The 27508-nt window shown below is 38.2% G+C and overlaps 1 protein-coding gene across 1 annotated transcript in view; it reads right to left on the reverse strand.

Annotated features, from left to right (window-relative positions):
* LOC126753675 (homeobox protein aristaless) overlaps positions 1-24042 on the reverse strand; it is a 94714-nt gene extending 70672 nt beyond the window's left edge. The window contains exon 1 of the mRNA XM_050465348.1: positions 23992-24042. The gene's annotated coding sequence lies outside the window, so the exon portion shown is untranslated. The remainder of the gene's footprint in view (positions 1-23991) is intronic.
* Positions 24043-27508: the final 3466 nt, after the last annotated feature.

Consider the following 27508-nt stretch of genomic DNA (forward strand, 5'->3'; position numbering starts at 1 on the left):
CAACTGAATTTAAACAGTTATTCCCTCTACTACTAACTGTAGTTGAATTTATTTAATTTCATTTATTAATGTCATTCATTTGCTTAATTTTTTAAATTTTTTTCTAATTTAATGAAATTAATTTTAATGTATGTATTTTAATTAAGTAATAATAATTTAATTAATGTAATTAATTATTTGAGTTTCGAGAAATTCGAAATTTTAATTAAAATCGGATTAATTAATTTCGTAAATTTGTTTAAATTAAGTTTGAGGAAATTAAGAATTTTGAATAAATTTAATTTTAATTAGTTTTTATTAAGTAAAAATTATTTTATTTAAAAAAAAATATTAAATATAATAAAAATTATTTCATTTTAATGAAAATTAGTAATTTTAACTTGTCTTTAATACAATTTATGCTTCTGAGTAATTAAATTCGTTAATTTTTTCAATTAAAGATGGAGGATATTATATACATAGTTTTCTAATCCAATTCAATTAAAAATTAAATTAAAATTAATTATTTTAAATTGTTTTCAATTAATTTATTTTTGTTAATAATTAATTTTGTTAATTGAGTAAATTATGTATTTTTTTAATCCAATTAAATTACTTTTAATTTATTTTAATTAAGTAAAGTTTATTTAATTAATATAATTATTATAACACAATTTAATAATTTTAATTTGTCTTGAGTACAACTTATGCTCACTTTCAATCTAAATTTTTAAAAAGTGTTTGAAAATAATTTGCATTAAATTAACTGAACTAAATTGTCAAATTAGTTAATTCATTTCAGGTAAATTTTTAGCTATAGTTAAACTTAAGCTTTCGACTTACTACTTTGTTTAAATGGCTACTTTTATTAAAAAGGTTACATAATAATATTTTTTCTATATTTACATAAATTATGTTTTTGGTTAGGCTTAATTAGCTTTATTGACTTAGTTTTTTCAACTTAATTCTTTTGGTTTCACTAATTTTAATTTAATTTAGAGACTGATGAACTTGTACATATGCATGCACCTTAGCTTAATATAGAGGTAGCTTTCAATAACGTCCTGCAGGAAGCAGTCGTAGCTGTTCTGGACGGTCTTGCGGTTGAATAAAACCTCGAACACATCATTTTCATTCTCCTGTGCGACAGAGTGATTGAAACGGAATGGGAAAACGCATTTGAGTAAGGGAACACAAGGTGGAGTTCTCTTTCCTCTTTTATGGATCCTGGTCGTTAACGACCTGCTTAAAAAACTTGAAGATCGTGAGTGCAGGGTGATTGTCTATGCAGACGACGGAGCAGTTATGGTCAAAGGAAAGTTCCTGAGTACCGTTTATGAATTGAGGCAGGGTTATCTCAGGGTCGTAACAAATTGGGCAGTCGTAAACGTTCTCGCCATTAACTCAAATAAAACCGAGGTGGTTTTCTTCACTAGAAGATACAAGATCCTGGCAGCACCGCCGCAAATGGGATACATCTGCATGCCACCAGCGGATACAGCGAAATATCTAGAGCTCATCCTGAATAGAAAGCCTTCATAGAAGCAGAATATCGAAGAAACGCAAAAAAGGCAATGATTACCTTGCACTGCTGTAAAGGAGCCATTTGCAAAAGGTGAGGTCTCTACGACACCGTAGCCAAATTCATTAGGTTCTATTGAGTCTTTATACCACATAAAGGGCTCTAAAAACACCACACTTGCAAAGAAACTCGAGAGCGTTCAACGGGCGGCGTTTGTCAACATGTGTCATGCACTCAGGTTCACTCCAACCATTGCACTTAACGCTATGGCTCCGAAATTTGCCATCAGACTCAAAGAGTCTGAGTTCCTAAAAGAACACGTGTCTGAACACTCGAAAATTCTCACTCAGTTTGATTTTATGCCGGATCACTTAGATCATGGAGTAGCCAAACCGAATTCTGGCGGCTCCTTATCTACTTATATACCAGCGAGGGAGTTGTTGGCCAGCCCCTGGCCGTTTGGCCCAAGATCGATCGCAAAAGATTTAGTGATCTCTTTGACCTCAGTAATGCTAGCCTCTCCCTAGTTTTGAGGCTTTTAGCGCGCTATTGTCCTATTGGCATCCAATTTTAATTGAAATTTTTTCAGAAAATGCAAAAAACGACCCCACTAAATAATGCACGATCTGCTTATTTTTTTATTTGCTATTATTTTATATTTGGAATTGATCCGAAAAAATAAAAATAAATATAATTTTCACTTCATAGAAAATGCTGATTGAAATACAATCAATCTTCACAATCAGCACTTTGTACCACTCACACACAGACGTAACAAAAATATGATAACAAAAAGCAATAAATTTAATCAGTTAAATCCCGTTCAATAGTTCAATGTTTGAACATAATAAGCCCACAAATCGAGCAGTCAACCGAAAATGCCACCGTTGCATGTACACCACCACAGCCGATACCAAAATGGTGAATGTCGTGACGTCAACAACGCATTAATTCTCTTCATTAGTGCACACCAGCTTTCGATGTTGCAACCAATTGTGGCAACACTGCATAAATTCACGCAACACAAAGCAAATAAAAAAATCAACAGCACAACAACAGCAGCAACAGCTTGTGCGCCAAATGCTTTGTACGCAACAATTTAATATTTTCCAAATTGAAATTGTCACTTGTGCATGCGAAGAATTTGTTAACATAATAAATCTGACATAAAACATCATAATAAAAATATTAACGATGAGTTATTAACTGTTGCCATTTCGTACATAGCTACTCGGAGTTACTGCATCCACACATACACACATATACGAGCGACAGACGACAGGTGGATGGCTGGTAAGGCGACCAAAGCAAAGGCTTTGCGCTGCTGTGCATTCAACCGCCAGCACAACGCAGCGCGCTATGCCGTCAATGTGGCAGCTGCGGCTGCGCAAAGCATCAAAGACGCGACACTAAGCACACCGCACCGCGCCGCGCGCACATTTAATGCGGCAACTGGCATTTTCGTGCTGCAATGCAGCGGCCAGCAAAAGTATGCGCCTCCATAGCTGCCGCGGCGGCTGCCAGACGCGCTTTGTGCAAGTGTTTCGACAAGCAGCTTAATTGAGCAACGAAATCACAACAGTCCCATCAAGTCAAGACCGTTTTGTAGCCATCCACCGTCTGCTCGTGCACACACAGCGGACAAGCGCAGAGAGTGGACAAAATGGACTTGTGCGACGCTGTGGTGAAGTAGTTGCGGCGCGGCTGCAGCGGGGTATCAATCATGCGCACTAATTTGCCATTTAAACATGGTATTTGGACAATTCTGACATATTCGGCGAGCCAACGGTATGTCAACACAGGAGAGAGCGCGTACGTGCGCCGCGCAAACGCTGTAGTACAATTGTCATTTGTTGCTCTGCGTCTTTGTGGCTGCTGTTGCTGTTGATGTTCTTGTAGTTGTTGTTGTCGATGTTTTTGTAGTTGTTTTTGTTTAACCCTCTTGCATTGAGTTTCGCCTTCCTCGTTTGTTTTGTTTTTGTTATGTGATGAGACGCGTCGCTCAATGTCAACGCTTAATGGACAGCAGGCCGCAGCAGCAGCAAGCACATCAATCAGCGCTTAATGAAATTGTTGCGTCCAAGCATAAGCAACAACAACAATAATGACAAACGCAATGAAACACAAGAAAGTGAAATATATTGAATAATGATAAAAAAAACATAAAAATAAATTTTTCTGCCACAAATGAAGGAAGTTGCACGAAATGACAAAGCTGCCACACCATATGTGGTTAAATGGTGTTAGGACGTAGAGACACTGGACTGCGGTCGCTCATTAACTTTGAAAAAATTTTGAAAAGCTGGATATTGCATAACTCTGACAATTTCAGATCCAATGAGAACTTAATTAGATTAAGTCCATTAGTATCGGATCCGATCAGATAAGTTAAGTTATTCGCGATCAAGTCAGCTTAAAATATATTATACCGGATTAAATCAGAATGAATTAAGTTCATTACAACTTTTTCTATATTCCAGCAGCACAAAAAAAAACTTTCACGTTCTTTGCACCGAAACTAGAAAAAGTTGTTCATACCAGCTCTTGATTGTGATCTTTTTTTTTATATGTCAATTATTTATTCTACGGACTACATTTCGTGAAAATATCAAATAAAAAATATATCCATGCTTTGTTCCGATCGTGTCGTGTCGTATCGCAGTGGAAATAAAAAAGGCTGATGGGATATATACCGAGAGCTGAAGAGAGAAGCAAAACACATTTGCAGACAAACAAAGAGAGGGGCCGGAAAGTGTCAGTACGAAGAGCATGACAAGCTGACCGACAGGGGTAATGTTTCTAGGAAAAGATGCGGCGACTAAAAGTAAGTTTCAAGACCGGAGCATACTCTTGTTGAATCCCCAGAGATGATCTAGTGACTGATACCGAGAGCATACTGAAATTATGCAGGGAACACTTCCCCAGCCTGCTAAACGGCAGTGAAAGCATAGCACGAGGAGATGGCGGAGCCAATTCCCCAATCAATAGCGACCATGAAGAAGTTGGAATAGCAGTTACCTGTCAGAAGAAAAACAAAGCTGACCGAGCTGGCCGAGTTATTCAAATACGGCGGCGAAGAACTGATAAGGAGCATGCATCAGCTTCTTTGTAGAATATGCCCGACGATTGGAATTAAAAGGTATAATACTATGTGAAATATTAAACCCCACCGTCAACAAACTGATTGGATTTTATCAGTGTAGCTTTAGCCTGGAAAATCAACAACTGACCAGATATTCACCATGCGTCAAATCTTGGAAAAGACCCGTGAAAAGAGTATCGACACTACTTTTGACATCACGAAAAGGTTTTTATACCGCTATGTCTGAATTTGGTATTCCCGCAAAACTAATAAGGCTATGTAAACTGGCAAGGACTTCTCCGAGTCGTTCGATACCAAACGAGACGACTACCCATCGTGCGACTTCTTCAATCTACTTTTGGAGAAAATAATTCGAGCTGCAGTTCCAAATAGAGAAGGTACCGTCTTCTATAAGAGTGTACAGCTGCTGGCTTACGGCGATGATATTGATATCATTGGCCGCAAGAACCACGATGTTAGTTCTACTTTCTTCAGACTGAATAAGAAAGCGAAGCGTCTGTTAGTGAACGAGGGCAGACGAAATATCTCCTGTCATCAAATTACTGTTCATCTCATCACTGTTGACAGTTATAAGATAATTTCGTCTATCTTGGAACCAGTACTAACACCAACAACAATATCAGCCTCGAAATCCAACGAAGAATAACTTTTGCCAACAGACCAAATTCTATAAGTCCCTCATTATTCCCGTCCTGCTATATGGGGCATGCATGATAACAACATCTGATGAGTCGGTCTTAGGAGTGTACGGGTGTATGGTGGATGTATGGTTCTTTACGTAATGGCAACGGTGAATAACGAAGTCGACGGCTACGCTGGCTAGGTCATGTCGTTCGAATGAATGAAAACACTTCAGCACTGATAATATTTTACGCATTATTCGCAGGAGAAGAGAACGACCTCCATTTCGTTGGAAGTACTAGGTGGAGAAGGACCTGGCTACACTTGGAATCCCAATTGGTGCCAAACAGTGAAAAGAAGAACAACTGGCGGGGGTTGTAAATTGTGCTAAAACCGCGTAATCGGTGTCCACGCCAATAAAGAAGAAGATATATTATTTTTTCTATTAAGCAATATCTTTGAACTCTTTTGATTCCAATTCTGACTAATTTATTTGAACTTAAGAAAAGATCGTTCTAACATCAATCATGAGAATACATAAAGAACGCATTAGTCTTGAAGTCATGAGTTTCCAAAGGTCTAAGTTCCTTAGCTGATGTTTTTGCAATGCAGGATCTCGACAAATAATAAACCCAAGCAATGAATGACTAAGTTTAAGAAGATATCAGTAAATTATATGCAAATGCTTTACTTTTTGTAAAAATTATATCTTAAAATTGAATACAAAAGCGATTTTTGCATTAAAACAAATTTAAAAAAATTAAAAACAAATTACGAAAAGCAAAAAATGCGAAATTCTCTACTTCGTAATGATTTTGGGAATAATGTTTGGTAATTTCGTTAATATTCATGAGTCAAAATAGTCATATTAATTTAGGCCTTCGGTTTCAAAATGTAGGACTTTGCCGCAAGAAGTGTCAAAATTGAAGAAAATCTTTGATAAGTAAAACCCACAATTAATTTGTGTAAGAAAAAAAATCTTTCTGGCCTGCTTGTGTAATACAAACATAAGACTTTATTTAAATAAACTTTTCCAAATAGTAAACGAATAAATACTAAAAAATTTTTTTTTTTGCTAATACTTCCAGCTAAAACTGGTTCGATTTAGTGTTTAGCTTTCTTTAGCTTCTTTTTTCTGTTTTTAAGTTTTCGGCAACTGCTTCTAACTCTTTCTCAACCCACACTCTACAAAGCGGTATTTTGTACTAATTTCACTTCCGCCGGCGTCACCTATTAATTAGCACAATTATAACCAATTCGTCAAGCAGCTACTGAACAGCAGCGCAGAGTTCTTTTGTGCTTTGCCGTTTTGTTTACCACACACACTCGGTTGCTCCCTTTTGAACTTCTGCGAAACTCGGTCACTTACTAATTGTTGAATGACTGCTAAATAACGCTCAATACGGAGCTTTTGCGGTTTTTTCTTTGTGCTAATGTTTTCGCACGAAATTTTGTATTGCTCAACGCCAGAGTGGCGTCAGCGGACCAAATAAAAGAGGGAGTGTGCGAAATCTCGGCAGAGTTCGGGATTATTAGTGTATCAGTGTCGGGATTTTGGGATTTTGGAATGATTTTCTACTACCCTAACCATATTCTCCAAGTTTGTTTCCTGTTACCTCTACGGTCCCGGCCACCAGTCTGGAGATTTCAGGAAGCCCAACCGACAGTAATGTGAGCTACGAAATCCGATCAGAGCCTTAAGTCTATTACCACAAGTAGCAGGAACTCAGTTCGCTGCAAGCTCCTCTTGCCGAAAGGACCTTCGTCGAGTTTTGAGATGATTCTGACTTAATATCCTAATACGGAATTAGCTAACCTTGTGTTAGCTCGAAGTGAAGTTTTTTGTAACTGGGTGGGGCACCTACAGTACCGTGAAGGTTTAAGTTGAGCTTCGAACTCTGTCTATTTCCCATTGTTAATGTGAATTAAAGGACTATTTTGGTATATTGCTAACAAAAATACAAATATTGCAATAGAAGCTGCTCCAGTAACTCACAACATTGTAGAGTCGTTTTTAGTCGTTCGTCGGCGTTCACAGTAATCTGCGAACTTATTCGCGCATTGTTCAAAATTGACTACAAATTGCTTAATGCCAATGAGCCAATTTTTTCTCGAACCGCCGAAACCGCAATGAAGTCTAGCGCTAATTTATTAGCATTAAATGGCAGTAAAATTAGCACTTTGCGAAATGGTGAAAGAAACACAACAACAAAAGAGACAAAATAATGAGTTATGTTTTGCCTGGAACAAGCATAATACAAAGTTTGCATTACAAAGAGAAATTAGGAAAATATAAAAAACAACTAAAATTTTTTAAAGAAATGTTGGTCAGTGGTAAAACAAGTCCAATCTAATTTCGGAGTTTATTAACAACACGTTAATACGCCCACTACTGAGACAGAGAGCCGGAGCGCAGAGCTTCGCTCGAAGGCATTGCTTTTAGTTTATATGGATGTATGCCATAAGTATAGGAAAAACCTCGGGTGGAGAAGGTTGGGCTAAATGTTTAATCAACACCAACAGAGTCGTTGCTATTTACCTCTGCACTGATGGATCAAAAAACAGACGCAAGTAATAATTTTGTCTTCCTGATCGCCCAATCATTTAAGACATAGACATTAAACTATTCTTTAGATAGAGATCGTATCAATAAAGTCAGCGTCTCAGGTGCAAGGTGCACTTGCTCAACCGAAGCACTTGAAGTCATATAGGAGTTTACATCGCTGCATCTATTGATCGAATTGGCAGCGAAGCATGCCATGTTGCACATGGCTGCAGAGGGTTTTGACAAAAGGAAGATAACGCCACTGGCCCCTCTTCCGCCAAATGGCAATTACGAAGCGGGTTCACTGCACAAAAAAGTTTATAATTACTCTCGGCATTAAGACGGATTAGAATGATTTCACTCTCGACCTGAGGGCAACTCTATCCAGTGCTACACTGACAGCTCCAAAACACCGGAAGGCATTGGAGCAGACATTGCGGGACCGCATACCAAACTATTCATACCAATGGTTTGTTTTCTGAGCATTTTTCAAGCAGAAGTCTTTGCTACAAGTCATTGGTCAGAATTCAATCTCCATTGCAATTACCGCAACCAGCGTATCGCTATACTCAGCGATAGTCAAGTGGCACTAAAAGCGATATCAGTTTATGAGATCAAATCGCTATTAGTGGAAAAGTGTGCAGAAAGGCTGAACCGCCTATTTGTTTGCAACCGTGTACACCTGATTTGGGTGCCGGGGCATAAAAGGTTAGCCGGAAACGAGCTGGCCAACGAACTAGCCCACTATGGGGCGGCTTCCAGGATGATGGGGCTGGAACCATGCATTAAGGTGGGGCTTCAACCATAGACCGTAGGTCGCAGTGCAAACCCTCAACTGTTTTCTATCTATCTGCTAATAACAGAGACTATGGAAGTTTCCTTTTTATAAGGAGAAACTATAAGTTTCCTAGCTAACTAAAAGATCGGAAACAGTTAGCCGAGAATTGAACCACTTTTAAGATATGAAGAAGGTTTTTCTACGTATAGGAAAAATTGTACGTACTGCCAGTCTTGTCGAATGACGGGCATAAACTATGTGCTTACGGAGGTCTCTTTAAATGAACTACAAGCGATTATTCCTCTTATAAGCCTGGATATATTGGATCTATGTGATGGATTGAATATAGATGTATTCTGTCAAGGGAAGGTATGTCAACTGTCATTGAAGTTTTCTGTGCATATGTAAGTCCAGAACCCAACTGTCTTGCCGAGATCAGACCATAGGAAAAGGGAGTTAGATGAGCCGGATTTACTGGGAGTATTCAGAGCTCGTTAGAGGTATGCGAGGATCCTTCCATGGAGAAAATATTTAGGTAGATTGTTGACGTTTAATCAAATATGAAGTTGCGTAAAGGCTATTCCAGTTTCGCGATGATTTGATTTCAAGAATGCCATTCACCATAAGAAATCGAGAAAGTTCTTCATGGCTCAAATATTAAAGCTTTTTAATGCAAACAAAAGGCAGTCCGAAGTCCGGTCGGTAAATTGTTTAATTTCGATAAAGGTTGGATATATAAATATCCTGCTGATTTCTAGTGAGGAAACGTATAATGCTACTTGGACAGCTAAAGACGTCTACGAATTGTGATGTCCAGAACTACATATAGATCAAAAAGACCGAGACGCCTAGAACCTGCCAACCATTTAGTGAGGCGGCAAATAACAATTCCAGCCAATTCGACGGGTTACTAAAAAGTGCTGCAAATGAGATGCTTCAGTCCCTAGTCTGGCGAAAGCTGAATATTAGAGGAGAAAGTGTCTACATTTTTCTACCTCGTCTTCCCTATTGTAACTTTGACAAATTGCGTTCTCCAAAATCTCTACCTACACCGCGTGAAAGCCAATGAGACAGTGTCCAGTTAGGAACCAACAGCTGACTGCGCACTGGATCGCAACCTGGCGCGACCAAAAGAGTTGATCGAAGCTTCCTGCAGTACAGATCCCAATACGTGTTTCTTGCGTTGTAAGAATGATCTATTTGTCCTGCCAAGACAAGGTTCCACCTCAAATACGAAACTGCTTGGAGAGAAGTCCGCTTTCGATCAGAAGACAACAAGAGGCATTCTGTAATTGTGCGGCATTCTGTTAGCACTGTTATGACGTCAATTGGGTCTTACTATATGCAGTCGGACATATTGGATTAGTGTGGGATGGTCTCCTAATGAATTAAGATTTGGGAATTCCGGTACATCGTCGTCTGCCAATATTAGGAAACTTTTCTCATCAATTATTAGCCATGCTCCGAAAAATATAAATAAAAATTTTTGATCTATTGACGTTCCCTACAGTTTATTGCCTTGAAAAAAAAACTTCGATTGAAGCACTTTGTTTTACTAGCGCGACCCCTTAGCTCTTTCTCCAACTATAACCTACAGAAATCGCGCTTTGTTTACACATAAACTAGTCACTAAATTGTCTGCGCTGCGGTCCATCCATCCATCCTACGCCAAGCACGTCCGACGCGCCGTCGTCGTCATTCTCGTCGTTTTTCCGTTACTCATCCGTTCAAGCAGCCTTCTTTTGCCCATCTCATTGACATACTCTCAGGTTGTTGGACATGTCTCCGTGGTGTCCGGTTGCTTGTTTCGTTTTGCGATAAGCTCCATTAGTGACTGAGTTAATGGGCTTTAGATAAGTTCGTATTATTAAATAGTCGCGCACGCATGTGTGTTTGTCTGTACGTACGTGTATGTATGTGTATGTGTGTAAGCTGGGCCAGTTTAGCCGTCAGTAATGACTGTTTACTGCGTTAATCCGGTTAAGAATGAATGCTTGCTTTGTTCTTCGGATGAGCGACGGAATTCCTTGTTTATGGCGGCATCTGACGCCAGTGCCATATAATGTTTGTCGCCAACAACAAACCTGATTTAGATGCCGTAAGATGGCGTCTAGCGGAGCAACGATACTCGGGAATAAAGGCAAAAGTATGGAGCTGTATGCTAAGGAAGTTCTGCGCTTAGACAACTCTAATGCTTTTTGTTACAGTTTCAGTTTTTCTCTCTTTGCTATCGATGGCCCGCTGACTCAGCTACGTTACCTCAAACAAATTAAGTGCTATTATCGCTTGCCAGCCTACAAAATCCTGCGCTTATTAACCCCGCTTATCTAAACATCTCACATTAATTCATCGACAGCTTCAACGCCTGCCAAATGGCTGACGCGCACTTGCATTTCGCCTCAATGCGTCTAAGCTGACGTGCCTCGCGCTGCCGCACTAGCTCATTGATGAGTGATGTGCGCATGCGCAGATGCATGCGTGTGTGTTTTAAACGCTGTTGCCTGATGCGCACCGTTGTAATTGAGGTGATGTTGCAGCGCCACCGTAAAACACCGTAGAACAAGCGAAGCCAACGCCTCATTTGCTGCCGTAATCAGGCGGACGCAGGAAAGCGTTTTTTATGCCAGCGCTGCAGGTTGTGCCCTGCGACCAAACAATTGCTACCAGTATACGTTCCGGCTGCTGAGCTACCGATCATTGCATTTTCTTCTTAGCTCACTGCTCGTCGATACACCTTTTGCAACGCTGCTGTCGTTGAGTAGCTGCGCAAGTCTCATTTCTGACATGTCGATAAGGATCAATGTTTAATTTGCTGTGTTGAGCAGCACCGAACGCAGTTAGGTTTACGTTGCCTTTGACTCCGATCCACTTGCTGTTGCAATACACTTTGCTTTCAACCTTATTGCAGCAGCGTCGTCTGGCGGTTTGCACTTACTTTGCCGCTGACTCACAACAAAAAGTTTTTTTCTCTGCTCCTTTAACGGGTCTCTTTGGCGTGTTGCTTTCGGGTGTTTGCTCATTTGTTGCTTGTTGCGGTTTTTATGATCACTGCTCGCGCGTCGTCTCAACATTGCCACGAAGCATGTGTGTGTGTGTTCGCGTTTATTGTTTATTGGTGTTGATGGACATACATGGCCGACAGCCGATATGAAGTGCGCAAATTTGTTAAACTTCGCGGGCACACTAAGCGGCGAAGTGATGATCCAATACGGATCGGGGTAATGGGCTTACGAACAACGAAGATTATTCTGCTTCTTGTTCAAGCATCTAAATAAGTGTTGCCACTTTGTTGAAGTTTAAACACAATTTTTTTCAATTTAGTTCTAGTCGTACGTTTTTATTTGGGCTTATGTTTAGACACCTTATTATTTTAATATCCTTTTTCATTAGTCTAATAGTCATTGGTTTATGAAGCTATTGACAACTCAATCCATAAATTTTGAATTTTATTCTGGGTATCCAAAGTGCTGATTCTTAATACTTATAGGAGTATAGACTTGACCTTAATATTGCCGTCAATGCCGTTAAGATTCTCACTGTCAATAACCCTAAGATTTTAGCTGTGTCCTTTGAAAGCCTGTGCTCCTTCACTCCTCACACGACCGCAAAAACTGCCAAAGTACAGAGCCGCAACAGAAAAGACAAATAAGCATTGTTGCCAACATATAAGGCAATCGGCCGACCGGTCCTTAACTGCGCCGCAACAATATGGTCTGGATGCAGTGAAAGGAAGACGAGTAAGCTGCAAACATGTCAGAACACTGCACTCTGGACTACGACAGGATGCCACTTGATGTCTCCCATCGAACATCTACATAGAGTGGCCCGTATGCTCGCAGTTAAGGAGCATAATGAACTCCCCCTAGGAGCATCGTTCCGCATTAACTACCTGGGCAACATAAAACAATACGCCGACCAGACTTCGGACGCAACAAACTTCAGACATGCACTGCCGCCATTCACAGTGGAGCCATTAACACCTTCACCGACTCCATTTCCTAGACGAAGAGCTCGAGTTGCCGCGACAAACGAGAGAGACCCTTGCGCAACTTCGTAGTGGGTACTGTGGCAGGTTAAACTCCTACTTATCCAGAATAGTCCGTCGAAACAACACGTTTTCTGGGCCTACCATTGGATTACGACCATGACAACCTAGAATAAAACGCAGGAGATCTGTTGAACTGTAGGAATTCTTACTGGATTTCGTCCAATAGACATTCATGTGGTACAGCTAAAAATCGTGTTGGATTCAAGTTGTCAAAATTGTATGGAACAAGATAATGTAGAGACATCTAGGCACTTTCTACACCATTATCCAGCCTTTGCACGACTGTGGTAGAAGCTGACATTGACCGCCTCAACAAATTTTGATAGGCTCAAAGTAATTTGTTGATTTGTGATAATCTTCATCAAAGATATAGGTGTTTTAGGTACACAGAAAATCGACGTTCCAAGGGAAAGGACCTGTGAAAAGAGGATTGACAGGCACCAACTTTTCGTCGATTTCAAAGCTGCTTTTGACAGCACAAAGTTTTCCCCGCATTTTCTGAATTTGGTATCTCCGAAAAACTAATATGGCTGTGTAAATTGACGTTGAGCAATATCAGAAGCTTCATCAGGTTTGAGAAGGACCTCTGATCCGTTCGATACCAAACGAGAACGATGGCAAGACAAATATCTTCTGTCATCAAACAGACAGTCGTTGCATTCTACGTCAGGTATTGACAGTTACAATTTCGAAGTTGTAGATAATTTTTTCTATCTCGGAACCAGCATTAACTTCAACTTCGAAATCCAACGCAGAATAACTCTTGCCAACAGATTCTACTTCGGACTGAGTAGGCAATTAAGAAGTAAAGTCATCTCTTGACGAACAGAAACCAAGCTTTACAAGTTACACATCATCCCCGTTCTGCTATATGGTGCAGAGGCATGCTGATGACAACATCTGATGAGTCGGCGTTACGAGTTTTTGAGTTTTCGAGAGAAAGGTTCTGGGAAAGATTTATGGTCCGAGCTGTACGACGTATACGATGACATTGACATAGTTCAGCGAATTAAGAGACCGCGGTTCCGCTGGCTAGGTCATGTCGTCCGAATGGATGAAAACACTCCAGCTCTGAGAGTATTCGCGGCAGTACCCACCGGGAGAAGCAGTACCCACTCAGAAAGAAAGGGAAGACCTCCATTCCGTTGGAAAAACTAGGTGGAGAAGGACCTAGCTACACTTAGAACTTCCATTGGCGCCAAACAGCGAAAGTAAAAAAAATTATACACGAATCTATATTCATCCGATGGATATGTCAAATCCAGATCCAGATATTAAGGGCTGAATAAACTCTGCTTAAATTTTAAGCTTATAAAAACGAGAGGAGTATTAGTGGCATCATTTTGCTAGGCGAAAACTGCCTGAAAGAAGGATGATATAAGGCTCAAACCTATTGATATCTTCGGTTTCAGGAAAAAATCTAAACTATTTTTTGGGAATAAATGACAATTTAGTTTTCGCACGATCTATAGGTACCAAGGATTTATGTATGTAGATAGGTTACATAATAACATATTTTTCAGCGACAACACTGGTCTCAAACACCAACCAAACAGTGAGCTCCACTGTCAGCAGCACTTTAGAGCGCATAGATGCGCCGAAACAGAAGCACTTCGTCTGCATTTTGTTAATGTTCGCGAACGCAAATGAGGTAGCGCGCAGGCTCGCTCGCACGCGCTGTGCGTGTGCTTGTGTGCGTTCCCCGCACGTCATGTCCAGCCGCAAGCGCAGTATTTATGGGTTTACATTAGGCTAAACCTTTTTAGTCACACTTTACATGCGTTGCAGCGGACAGTTGTTGTAATTGCTGATAGTTCGTTTAAATTTGCCTGCACTGCTGTTGGTGTTCTCGTGTTGTTTACCTTGCTCCACGCGTTGACAAGTTCGTGTCTCCAACACGCGTTCGTTCATTTGTTTGTTTCTTTGATTTTCTGTTGTTGTGGATTTAAGCACTCAATTGAAGGCGGCGATTGATTTTTATTTGCTTTGCTATTGATTTATTGTTGTACGCCTGTTGATTCATTTGTTGTTTTTATTATTTGTCAATTTGTCATTTGTTGGCGACGGCAGCATTTATCTGCGCACACACACACACCACTACAAATAAATGCTCATACATTCGTACGTTCGTACATTCCACGAATGCGCTCACAGAATGCGTCGCTCAATGTGACACTGGTCCGTTGAGTCCACCGATCGGCTGTGAATGTTGGCGTCATTAGAGACATTTGAGCATTTCTCATTCGAGGAAATATTTTCATTGATTGCACAGCAATTAAGTGAATGCTTTTAATGATTGGTAATATCTTTATAACAATCGGTATGAATATAACTGCGCTTCGACACAGTGATTTTATATTTAAGTATAAGTTCTGTAGAAGAATATTCGTAACCAAGTTCTCAAATAAGTGCGTAATTTGAAAAAAAAAAACATATAAACAACAAGAAAACCAAAATATATTTTATAGCATAAGCGTGGATAAAACTATCTCTATGTTGATTCTGATCGATCAGTTTCTATGACAGCTAAATGCTATAGTGGTTCGATATCGATGGCTCCGACGAACGAGCAACTTCCTAGAAAGGAAATTAAATGTCAGATCGATATCTCAAAAATTAAAGTTAAAGCGAAAATCTTCACGTTGGAGTCTGAGAGATATTAGAGGATCTCAACATCTCTTATGAATCCATTCCACATATTTTGGCTAATATTTTGGGTATGTAGCGTATTAATGCTTGACTCGCACCAAAAGTCCTGAATCTTTAGTTAAAACGACGGCGACTGGAGTACCACATTTCATCAGTATTATTCGTGTCGAAGCTGTCCAAAAATACGCTCAGATTAAAAAAATTAAGATTCGCTGAATACACTTAGTGCCTTCCCAGTAAAAGCTTACAAGTGTAAGGAAAATTGTATTAGGCGTTGGCATGAATCTATTGGCTTACAAGTAGCTTATTTTGACAGTCCGGATCAAATTCTAATCAGTTACTAAGTCAGAAAAAAGACTCAAACTTCTAAGCTAAGGGCTATATGGTATATATGTATGTACATACATATACATATGTATGACATCGAACTCGTTCGGTGTTAGGTAAAGTATACATACTTAGAACTTGTTTAGGTCTTTCCTACTGTTTTTTGAAGATTAAGTAGTTTATTCTTCCAAATTACAATCTCTTATTTTATATTATTTTCATAAATTTAAATTTAATCTTGGAGTACGAGCGCGACGTCCACAAAAAAAACACTTCTCATTAGCCCAATGAAGAAACAGCGGCTGGAAAGGGGCAAAATCACACAAAACTTGGACTGTATCGGACTGGAGAAATTTTTTCCGACGAATGCAAATTTAATTTGTTTGAACCTAATAGAAATGCCACAGTTCGTAGGAATTGATAGCGTTTTTTGGAAACATGTGTTTTACCCACCGTAAAGCATTCAACCTATTAAATGGTGTGGTGGTTATAACCAAGTTTGGTGTTGGGCAGCTCATTATTTTTGAAGCATCCGTGAATCCGAATAATGTATTACAATTTTGTAAGAAGGTGTTTTGCCAAGAATTGAACAGCTGTTCGAACACACTCAAAAGGTGTTTTCAGGATTACTCAGACTCCTGCCATAGAGCCAAAACGGTAACTAAATCATAAAAATATTAAAATAAATTTTTCGATACTTCATTGCAAACGCCAAATCAAAAGATTTTTATGGAATTGAGCCTTTCACGTGGTCAGGAAGCAGTTCAGAACTCAATCCAATTGAGAAATGCTGACATTGTATGGGCAAAAAGATAAGAGAAAAGCGTCCAAAAAGTCTAAAAGAAATGGGAAAAATCATAGAAACTGTGTGGAATGAAGAAATTAATAAAGATTATCTTCAACACATTTTTGAATCCATGCCTAGACGAACCTTTACAGATTCTACAATGACATTCGTCCGAACTGTCCAACGTGTACAGAGTGTCGTTTCCACGACAGTCAGGTCTATGTAACCGGAACAGACCCGGATTTTTATCTGGCTAAGGACTGTCTACTCGGCAAAACTCTGCCGCTACCACAACAACACGTGTACCCAGTATATAGAAAACTTTCTCCTCGCTTTTCAACTACAAGGGGATAACTAACTTCTCAGTCGACTGAGAAATGGAAAGCCGTTAGCGAAACGTCTGATTTTATAATGACAAAACTGACACTTTTCAAAATATTGGGCGTCCGCCAGTCCGCACAATAGTGGAGAATTAAATGTCATGTGCCTCCCACGAAGTAATAATGAACCGGTGATTCTGTGGGAGAGTCTTGAGTTGTGTGTAGGTTAGGTTTAGCGGATTAAAGTTCAGCACTCCGACTTTCGATGCTTCCCCTTACTATAAGAAAACTTACTTAAAACGAATAGCCGAGGTTATTAGAAGGAGTGGGTGTTCTACAAAATCTTTTCCTGAAAGTTGGGCGTAAAATATAGGACAAGAACAGTTTTCCATTCCAAAAGTGATTAAATTATTAGGTGTCCTCATATTCAGAATAATCTACTATTATGAAAACTCTACTGAGTTAATCAAATGTAATAAGTTTAGTACAGTGGTAAAACATTTTAATCGAGATTGATTTGAATTAAATTCGTATTTATAATCTTAGGGTCTGTATGTACTGTGCAAGTTTGTATATATGCATATTGGAATTATCATAGAAATATGGCTTATTAACAAGTTATGAAAATTGCCTTAATTGTCTTTTAATTGTCACAGAATTAATTGCAACTCTAAACTAATTGTGAACTAATTTAATTAAATGCTAATCAATCAGAGCATCGGCTGAGACACTAATTGCTAGACTTTAATCGCTGACAGTCTGTTTACATTAGGAATGAAAAAACAGCTTGAACTCGCGGAAATAATTAAGTAATAAAATAAATGTAAAACATGTCTGGTAATTAATATGAATCAACAACTTTAAGAAAATATTAATTTAGCGTAAACGTCGAAGAAATAGTAACTTAATGAAGGGAGAAATGTCGAGCTTTTTTTTTTAAATATCTAAAATATGAGCTCTTGAAAAGTTCCAAGAAGACTCGACGCTTTTGGGCCAAATTTTGTTCAGCGATGTGGCCCATTTCTGGCTCAATCAGAAATATTGCCGCATTTGAGACGAACAGCAACCTGAAGACATTTAAGAGCTACCATTTCATCCAGGAATTATAGGCCAGTGGAATCATCGATACATATTTCTTTAAAAATGATGCCGACTATTTGATACCTGAAATTGAAGCCTGTGATCACGGTGATATCACGCCGTTAGACTTTTTCGTGTGAGGATATGTAAAGTCTAAAATTTATGCGGACAGTCCCGCTTCGATTCAGGCCTCAGAGCAAAACATCACGCGTGTCATTCGCCAGTTACTAGTCGAAATGATCGAACGAATATCGTTAAGTGGACTCAACGGTTGGATCATCTGAGATGTAACCGCGGCCAACATTTGAAAGAGATAATCTTCAAAAAATTAATGCTGTAGAATGTACTTTCGAATGATAATAAGCATTCCCTATTAAAGTAGAGAAAAGTAGAGAACCTAACTATGGATTAGATGCTACGAAAACGGCTACCACGGAAAATAACGGTGCAAAAGTCCTGGATATCATATTGACAGACAATCAATTGACGGTGTGAAAGATAGCAGGCTTTCCAAAAGGTCGCGCAAGTCATACTTAGCTTCATGAAATATTGGCCCTATAAAAGCTGTTTGTGCCCACTTTAAAGAGCAGTGTTTAAGCGCAAACCGGTGGATTTGCTGCGTCACCTCAACCGTCGGAGAATCATGGATTAATCATGTACACCAGACCTCAAGGAACAATTAAAAATAGACTTTATGCGCCGGTCCTGCGCCGAAGAAGACGAAGACAAATCTATCGACTGTTGATGTAATAACTACCGCTTTCTGGGGTTCATGAGGTGTGATCTATATCGGCTACCTGGAGAAGACAAACTATTTTGCAGACCTCCAGAAAACTTAATTTTCAGACGTGTAAACGAAGTTGAAGCATTAATTAGAGATACAGATCATCGAAGTGAAGCTTAATCAAGCTAGCTACCATCGAGGACCTTAGCAAGTTTGTTGCTGCTGCCTCTGATCTAGTTAGTAGGGCTGGCGATGCTGCCAAAAAGAAGGAAGATGCGAAAGAAGCCAAAAAGGAAGAGTCAGAAGAAGAAGAAGAAAACGATATAGGTTTCGATTTCTTCGACTAAAAAGCCCAAAAAGAAAAAAAAGCCAAATAAGAAGAGTCATAAGAAGACCACGATATTTCTTCGACTAAACAGTTCAAAACTAGAATTGTGTCCTACCAAAAAGAAGAAAATAGTCAAAATGGAAGAGTCATAAGAAGAAGAATACTACGATATTTCGATTTCTTCACGTAAACAGCTTAAAACTAGAGTTGTGTCCTACCAAAAAGAAGGAAGAAGCCAGAAGAAAGAGTCAGAATAAGAAGAAGAAAAGAAGAAGACCACAATATGGGTTTAATTTTTTCGACTAAACAGCTCAAAACTAGAGTCGTGTCTTACCAACACATTTATTCAAAGATTTTGTGTTTGAAGCATTGAGTTAAGATCACAAGACGGATGATTTCCTGTGAGTTCCGGGTTTATTAGCACAGCGATATTTAAATTTAGTCAATTCGAAAAACTTTAGATCGATATAAGAAATTTTTTTTCGGCTGCCCACCCAGTGAGTGAGTGAGTCAAGGTGTACCTTCTAGTAAATCACTCACTTAATAGTAAAATTACAACAAAAACTGCAGCTGCAAGTCAATAGCAGATCATAAATAACAACAACCCAGTGGCAATAAAATATACAACAAAAGTGCGAAGAGCAAAATGATTGATAACACCATGAAGACCCCAATTTATAGCAGCATAAAAATGCAAAATACTACAACAAAGACACCACAAATCTACTTGAAAATAAAAAAAAAACTCGTCTAAATGACATTATTCAATCAACGACACAACTCCTTTCATCACAAAAATTAGAATAAGAAAGAGTGAATGACAGAGAAAGAGAGAGAGCGAGAACGACCTCAAGCGATTCTCCCGGCGTGTCATTGGTGGCCAACGCAAGTGACAGCAACACCAAACGTCACGGTAATTTTTTTGTTTTAATTGTTTCACTTCCACCAATTTTTATAAAGCGATAAGTGAAAACAGCAACAACAACAGTAGCAGCAGCCGCCGCCGACAGACGTCCGCCGCCGAGACATTCTTATCAATTTTACGACTTTAGCGTCGCTGGGGGTTCTCGAGCAAGCGCCAACGACATGCGACAACAATTTTCATATGCTTTGTTGCTATTGTTGTATTGTTTATTACAATAATTGCCGTTTTACAATTTCTTTGTGTGGCGACAACGGCCATCAGCATACAACCGCAGGCACAAAGTATTAACCATATTCACCAACCGACTGCAACAGTATGTTTTTACAACAACAAAAACAATTTCCACATATAGCAACAACAATGCTGGCAAGCTTTTACACTCGCCTGCGCGCACGACTAATAATAATAATTTTTTTATTAACTCACTTGACACAACGTTTAATAGGTGTACCGGAGTTAAGCCGCCTGATAAGCCGCTCCATTAATAATTTATGAGCGCAGCGTATATGCGCTTTTGCTATTGTTGTTGTGCTTATTGTTGCTTTTAATGTTATAACCGTTTTGGTTGTTATTGTTGCTTTTAGCAGTTGGCTGTTGTTGTTGCTACTATATTTTACATGCAAGCTCATGGTCGTACACACACATACGCAAAATACTGAGTGTTGAGTGCGTCCTGGAGCAAGTTTTTAGCGTTCGGTAAGAATTAGTTTTGAATGGGGGTAGTGACTCATTTTTGAGTATTGGGGTACGTAATTTGAGAGCTAACTGGTTGTTTGTACAGTGAGAGAGGTTGCACAATTTTAATGAAATTATATAAGCTAAATAAATATGCAGTCCATCAAATATTTAAAATTATAAGGAAATTATTAAAAAATATATATTAGTTATTTCGGCTGCACCGAAAAAAATTCTAATATACCCTTCACTCAGGTGGACCATTTTTTTAGTAAAATATGTGTTTTTTATTTGTAAATTTCTATAGCTCAGAGGCATTTTATGGCATCGCTTTGACTTTAGACACATATTCCTCAGAATTGAACACTCTACAAAAGTGCCCATTGCGACAAAGTCGAAACTCACACCGGCGAGGTAGTACGGGGCTCTAAGCCTGATTTTTCCACGAAAATCGCATTTTTTTGTGTTTATCTCGTAAATTACAAATATAGAAACAAGTAAGAAGATAACATTTTATACTCTCATGATAAAGTGATAATCGTTTCATTATCCGTCATTTACATATTTTTTATTTTGCTGTAAAATTAATTAGATTAGATCAATTTGTGTACTTTGAGTATTGAATTGTATTTTCATTTCCTAATGTTCATATATAGTATTATACAGAGAAGGCATCATGGAATTCAATTTCTTTGGAAGAAGGCGGAACCGATTACATTTTTGTTGTCATCAGGGTGTAAAGAAAATATTATGTACCGAATTTCATTTGAGATATAGTTTTTGGTCATAATGGGCGATGCCACGTTTTCCATTTTTAGAAAAAGCCTGGGTGAACTTCCTTCTGCCATTTCTTCCGTAAAATTTTTGTTTTTGTTATCGGTTAACAGCTGTTTTCAACATAACCTTTGTATGGGAGGCGGGCGTGGTTATTGTCCGATTTCTTCCATTTTTGAACTGTATATGGAAATGCCTGAAGAAAACGACTCTATAGAGTTTGGTTGACATAGCTATCTTGAGATAAGAAAAACTTAGAAAATTTTCCACGTTTGCAAATTTCACTTTTATTTATGGCTTAGTTATGACACTTTATAGGTTTTCGGTTTCCGATTTTGTGGGCGTGGCATCTTTTGGCCAAAAACTGAAATACGGGACTAGTTCGTATATATACAGACAGACGGACGGGCAGACGGACATGGCTAAATCGACTCGCCTCAACATACTGATCATTTATATATATAACTTTATATCTGATGCTTTTAGTTCTGGGTGTTGCAAACAACCGTTATGTGACAAAACTATAATATACTCCTTAGCAACTTCGAGGGTATAAAAATTAACAAACTTGAGAAAAAATTGCTACAAAAAGGTCGAAAAAAAATTTCTATTCAAAATATATATAATTTAATTTTCCAGTATTGAGGGGTATAAAAAAAAACTTTTTTACAAAAAAAAAATGTACCATCTAAACAATTCCTTCTGAGATTGCATCACTTCTTTAGACAATAGTCAATTTCTTGATACCTCGTCAAATGAAAGAAGTTTTCCTTGCTCCTTATTCAGATTATTTAGTGTATATGGCAGTTCGGCCGTTCCAACTAATGGGCAGCTTCTTTGTGAGAAAAGAACGGGTGCGAAATTTCATATCAATATCTGAGAGGGGCTAGTTGACGTACATACATACATACATATATATACACAGACTGACTGACGAGATGGCAAAATCGGCTGAGCTCGTCATGATGATCATTGATGTTAGACAAAAAATCACCCGGAAATTGTAATTAAATTCCCGAGGTAATAGATTTTCCAAAAACGTGTATTTTGCTGAATTGGTGGGACTTTCCTTAATTACTATTCCAAATATGAACGCATTCTGTCAACCAATTTGTTTACATCAGCTGCTTGAGTCTGTACTCTTCGGTAGTACGTTGCGGTTTTTACAATGGATAAAAATATCGAATAAAGAATTTGTATTTGTATTTTTAACCGAATTTCGTGTGCCGAATCGTTGTGAATGTTGGAAAAGGCCAACGGTGGGTCAGTTTTATAAAAAAACACAAGCCTACGTGTGGTACAAAGACTTCAAAGACGGTAGAGAGATCGTTGAAGACATGCCTCGTTCTGGACGACCTTCGACCACTTCAACTGATAAAAATATTAAAAAAGGATATGGTACATGAAAATTGTCAGGCAAGTGCTAGAGGGATGACAAGAGAGTTCGACATCTCTCGCTAGTCTGTTCGACTCGTCCCGATAAAACTGAATTTTTTTCTAAAAGAATACCGTAAACAGGTCCCTTTGAATATATTTGATCGTGTGAATTCCGATCCCACATTCATGAAGAATCCCACGCTTTTGAATGAAGCATGAAAACTGCCGATAAGACATGGGTTTATGCGTTTGACATGCAAACAAGTCAACAATTATCGGATTTGAAGGAAAAAAAACTAGCCGAAACCAAAAAAAAAAAAAAACACGGCAAAGCAGCGCAAAAATGAAGGTGATACTCATTGTTCTTTTCTCGATATTCGCGGTTCGGTGCATCATTAATTTGTTCCGGACGGACGGACGGTCTATAGGAGTTCTATTTGGTCATAATGAGACGTTTTTGTGAGAACATCCATCGAAAATAGCCGGAATTGTGGAAGAACAATTCCTGATTTTACACGATAATAATGCACTATCGCATCGAGCCACGATTGTGGCCGAATTTAAAGCCAAAACGCAATGAATACCATCGATCAACTACCGTATTCACCAGATTTGGCTCCGTGTGATTTTTTCTTTTTCTCCAAACGAAAATTGCCGCTCCGTGGAGCCCATTTTCAGTCGATCGAAGAGAGAAAACAAAACTCGCTGAAAGAGCTGAAGGCCATCCCAAAAAAGAGCTAATGAAAAGTGTTTCGAGGTCTGGAAAAATCGTAAAACATCTGGTGCAGATTACTTTGAAGGCGACAAAATATATATTGATTAATAAATATCTTGCGTTTTATATACAAATTTTGGGTACTTTTTTTATCACAAAGTAATTCATAGGGCCTCCGAGGTTTCTGCTCAGTATTATAAACTTTGTGGCAAACCTAATATATCCTGTACTCAATTTCATCAATTTTTATTCGACGGGTGACTGATGAAATCTATAAATCGAAGTCACTCATTTATTGGACGGAATTTTCATTTAAAAGAAGCACTATATTTGCCAAGCTTTCGATTTACTATTATAATTTTTTGATTTGTACGTTTTTAGCTTTATTCTAAGAAAACTTTAAGAACATTTGGCTAAAAACCTATCTGATATATTCGGGTATATTATCAAGTCATTAGATGGCGAGCCTACTCCAAATATTTCAAAAAATTTATAATGACAAGTATCACTCTCTTGAGCAACGCTTGAATATGAATGAAATAAGTGTATAAGTAAGTACTTGAATTTTTGATAATTTCGATATTTATAATCCTAAGTCTGTCTCGAATAGTTTTTTCAATTTTTTCTTCTGTGAAGAGGAACAAAGGACTCACATCAACTGTGCAATTTAAAAAGACAATCTAACTATAAAAAAAAAGTTACAAATTCACTTACCTTAATTTCGAATTAGCGATACTGGTTTATAAGCACTAACGAACTTGAAATCTACAAGTAAAGAGCAAAAGAAATTCAATTAAAATATTATGTCTTCATTTATTTTTATATTTTCATTAAATTTTATATTTGACTACATTAATACCAACTCAGCCCACTGTGAGGCAATAAAGTTCAAGTCAATGTTATCATTTACGAACTTTCGTTCGAGTTCGTGCTTTCGTTATGTCAAAGTGGCGCCTAAATTACATAAATACTGGTATATAAATGAGTATATGAGTTCACACTAACACACACATACGATTGTCTTACACCTTTATTTTCAGAATTTAATTTTGAAAACGACGAAAGAAGTAGGTGTGTCATAAACCGTTATTGGGTGGCGTAAAATGAAACAAAAAAACTAAATATGGTGTTATAAGTATAACAGTGTTCGAACATAAGAGTTTTTATGTATACAAAGAGAGGTATAACTTGTACGAGTATAGGAATGAAGTAATTTGATTGAGAGAGATTGAGTAAAAATATTTCTCTGTTTTACGAAATTATGTTGTTATTGATAAGCAGATATTAGAAGTTTTCGAAGTATAGAATAAAATATACAATTTTTATTTTTTCAAGAGATTCGCCCTTAAAACCATATAATATCTGCACATCAATAATAGGTAGATTGCCTTTATTTTTCAGGATTGGGCAACCCTGGTATTGCAATAGGGCAACTCACAACTTTATCGTAAAGTTCAATATTTTGATGTTATGCATACTCAGAACATTTTGACACACGACCGCTATTTGTAGTGTTTACAGTAACTTGAAATATTCAACTAGGCAAAAAAAAATGTTATGAAAAGGCGAGAATTTTCGCGCGATTATTTCTTACATCTGAATTATCTAAATGAACTTAATTAAATGTTCGATGTCCAACAAGAACCAATGTGTATCGATGGTATCGGGAACTCAATGTAGGATGTATGTAGGTCTCCTGAACATTTGACTGTAATAAAAATTTGTTCACGTTGAATCCCACAAAATTTGTCAATCGCTCAAAAAAGCGTAGACTGATGTTGCAGTATAGTCATGTGATCTATCGTAAGATTGACACAACTATAGACATTAGTGGGACCAGCATACAAGTACATTCAATATTGCATGAACATTTCATTGCAGACAATCATTTTTCACCTGGGATCCTACACAATTTGTTGATCGCTTAAAAAAGAGTCATGTCTATTGATCGAGAGAAATTTTTAATATTGTGAAACATGTCTATGACAACGTGACGGGTGATGAGTCGTGATGAGTTTGGTGTTATAGGTGTTTCAAAATGAGCCGAGTCTAACAAAAGCTATTCGCTCACGAAGCACTACCAAGCAATTGGTTGCCAGTCTTTTGGAAAAAATGGACATGCCGCAAACATACTACCAATACAACGTAGAACACCAACCACCGAAGACAGATCACTCTTCATCACGGCAAGTGAGCTCTCACATAACGACTGAAACAACTGTATTTTTGAACACTCAAAACATCAATTTGACGAGTCATCCGCAGTATAATCCTGACATGGAACCGAATAATGCAAAAGTGTATAGATCTTAATGGAGTGGAGAATATTTTGAAAAATAATAAGGCAATTTTCGATGATTAATATAAGGTTTTGTTCTCTAATCATGAAATGTAAAAGGCAGGCTTCGTAACACCATTAATTGGGACCAAAGATGGGAAGCTTTGATAGAATTAAATTATTAAATATATAATATAAATAAAAGGTTCATTTAACGATATAAAATTAGTCCGTAAAATCACATATTATGAGCTTTGGAATTTAAGTGGGCTCTGCCCAATCCTCAAAACGGGAGATTTCACAATCTGCACCTACGTATGACAAGCCTTTTCAACATGGCATATAAGGTTCTCTCAAGCGTACTGTGTGAACGATTAAAGCCCACCGTGAATCTTATCAGTGTGGTTTTCGGCCTGGAAAATTAACAAATGACCAGATATTCACCAAGCGCCAAACCTTGGAAAATACCCATGAAAGGGGATCGACACACACCGAGAAAGGTTCTGAGGAAGATTTATGGTCCTTTACGCATTGCCAACGGCGAATACCGCATTCGATGAACGATGAGCTGTACGAGATATACGACGAAATTGACATAGTTCAGAGAATTAAGAAACAGCGGCTACGCTAGCTGGGTCATGTCGTCCAAATGGATGAAAGAATTCGACGCAGTACCCGGAGGACCTCCACTCCGTTAGAAAGATAAGGTGAATAAGGACCTCACTACACTTGGAAGCTGCAATTGCAGCCAAACAATGATAAGGAAGAAAGACTGGCGCTCTGTTGTGAACTCAGCTATAACCGCGTAAGCGATATCTACGCCAATAAGGAAGAAGTTGGTATACTAAGCCGAGTTTTAGGGTTTAAAAAAGTGACGAAGTCTATTGTTGAGATTCATGGTTCAAACTGACAGTTTTGAAGACACTGAAATATAAGAAAAAAATTTGACGGAAAATAAGTCAAAAAAATTTAGTGAGGGAAAGGGAACAGAAGGCTTCTTAAGAGACTTCAAGGTAAGCTATGAGCTTCAAAGTTTTAATTATTAGTGTTTCTCTCCCTTCTTTAACTTTACGACTCTTCAGACGAATAACAAGTAGTGCATCTGGAAAGCTTTATAGTACTTGTTCCGTAGCTCTAAGCTGATTATATCCCTTTAACCCATAATTGTAAGACTACTGCTTCTGCCTCACTAAAAAGTATGCAATTGCAGGACTGTTTTTCGCCTAATTACTTTCATATAAGTACCTTGTATAAAAATATGAAACTTTTCTCATGTATCTACACCTTTTCAACATAATCTTGCAACAAAGTATTGCTTTGCTCTCACTCTGCGACCCATAAATCATTTCTTAATTTACATTTAGATACTTTTTATGGCGTCTTCGCTCTTCTACGCGTATTGATTTGGCGTATTGAGTTTTTTATGCTCTTATTTTATTTGAATTCGTCTCATTTGCTGCAATCTTAATTCAATTTGGCCACTATCGTATAACCTTTTTGTACAACAATTTTCTGGTTATTGTACACATTTGTTTGAAATGTCGAAACGCCACACATACATGGCATATGTATTTATGTGTGTGTGTGAGTGCCTTGGACATGCCACCCTAATGGATTCATTTCTGATACAATTCGGCCACTTCCACAGTGTCGCGTCATTTGTAATCAGTAGCAGACTACACTGTGTCGCCTTCGATGCGCGTTCCACACTGTCGCCAACATCAGCAACATCTGGGTAGCCGCAGACATACATACAAACACACATGTATAAGTACACGGGTAAGAAGTGTTTCGAAGTCTCCATCAGTGGCTGACCACTCAGTGTTGGCGCAGAACTTATGCGTTCACATTCAAAACAAAACACAAATTACTCATAAAAGTTATGTATGTTAACACGGTGAGAATTTGGTACGAATGGGGGCTACACGGAGTGGATGGATAAGTCAGTGGTAA

Source organism: Bactrocera neohumeralis, chromosome 3 (assembly GCF_024586455.1).
Source record: "Bactrocera neohumeralis isolate Rockhampton chromosome 3, APGP_CSIRO_Bneo_wtdbg2-racon-allhic-juicebox.fasta_v2, whole genome shotgun sequence".
Taxonomy (NCBI): domain Eukaryota; kingdom Metazoa; phylum Arthropoda; class Insecta; order Diptera; family Tephritidae; genus Bactrocera; species Bactrocera neohumeralis.